The following is a 939-nucleotide window of genomic DNA, read 5'->3' as shown; positions in this document are numbered from 1 at the left end:
AAAAAATATGTTTAAACCTTTGAATAAAATAATATTTATTGGTAATTTTATTAATTTGATACTGGGCGGTAGTTTTGGTAAGTTCATTTTAAAGCCTCACTGCCGTCACATATATTTTAGTATAAATTTTTACTTTTCCTATGTTGTATTTTATCTTCTTTTAGTATCATTCTTTGTTATATTATGTCCTTATTTTTTTTTAATCTATATTATGGTTACTATCCGTTTTTTTCCAGTCTCGATGAAGGCCGATGTTTAGGCCGATACGTTGCCAATAATAAAATAAGTTTTACTTATTTGTGTTTGATAATACTCTATTGATTTTACCCTCGACCATAATTTTACTCACAATGAATCTACCGTTAGCAATAAACATGATTATTGCAGATATGCTATTTGGTACAACTGGCAGCTGCTAGTGAGGAGGGAAACGCGAGAGGTTTGAGGACTCTGCCAAGAAGTGTAAGATCTGCAGAGCTGCAGTATCAAACAATACCTCCAACATTCATACCATGTAAATTTTAACTCGTCATTTTATTTGGTTTTGCTTATATCATTTTTTAAATTTCTTAAGTTACAGGTACCCTTACAACACCAAGCGGTACGAAGTTTTGACATATTCATTTGGTATAAGCAGGCTTGGGCATTATTGGAATAAAATGTTATATTACTATTAATAATTTTTATTTATCATTATCTATGGTATATTAGTTATTAAATATATATATTATTTGTTACTTTTTGTTTTGTTGCCTTCGGGCTTCATTGGCAACACTAGAAACATTGTGGCCATGTTGTGAGATCACTGGCCTCACTGTGCGATGGTTTCTGAAATTATATTTATTTATTTAATGTAATTTACAACTGTACAAAATAATACAATAAGTAAATATGTTGTATGTTTCATATACACTTAAAAATCTTGGGAAGGAACCACCC

The 939-nt window shown here is 30.2% G+C and overlaps 1 long non-coding RNA gene across 1 annotated transcript in view; it reads left to right on the top strand.

The window, feature by feature from the left end:
• The window catches only part of LOC136796786 (uncharacterized), a 6,967-nt gene that overhangs the window by 2,703 nt on the left and 3,325 nt on the right, over positions 1 to 939 (top strand). The window contains exon 2 of the long non-coding RNA XR_010844535.1: positions 388 to 514. This is a non-coding gene — a long non-coding RNA (uncharacterized lncRNA). The remainder of the gene's footprint in view (positions 1 to 387; positions 515 to 939) is intronic.

The sequence above is a fragment of the Halyomorpha halys genome, unplaced genomic scaffold (assembly GCF_000696795.3).
Source record: "Halyomorpha halys isolate HHAL.00 unplaced genomic scaffold, Hhal_1.1 Scaffold719.1, whole genome shotgun sequence".
NCBI lineage: Eukaryota > Metazoa > Arthropoda > Insecta > Hemiptera > Pentatomidae > Halyomorpha > Halyomorpha halys.
This window is presented reverse-complemented; position numbering and strand designations above follow the sequence as displayed.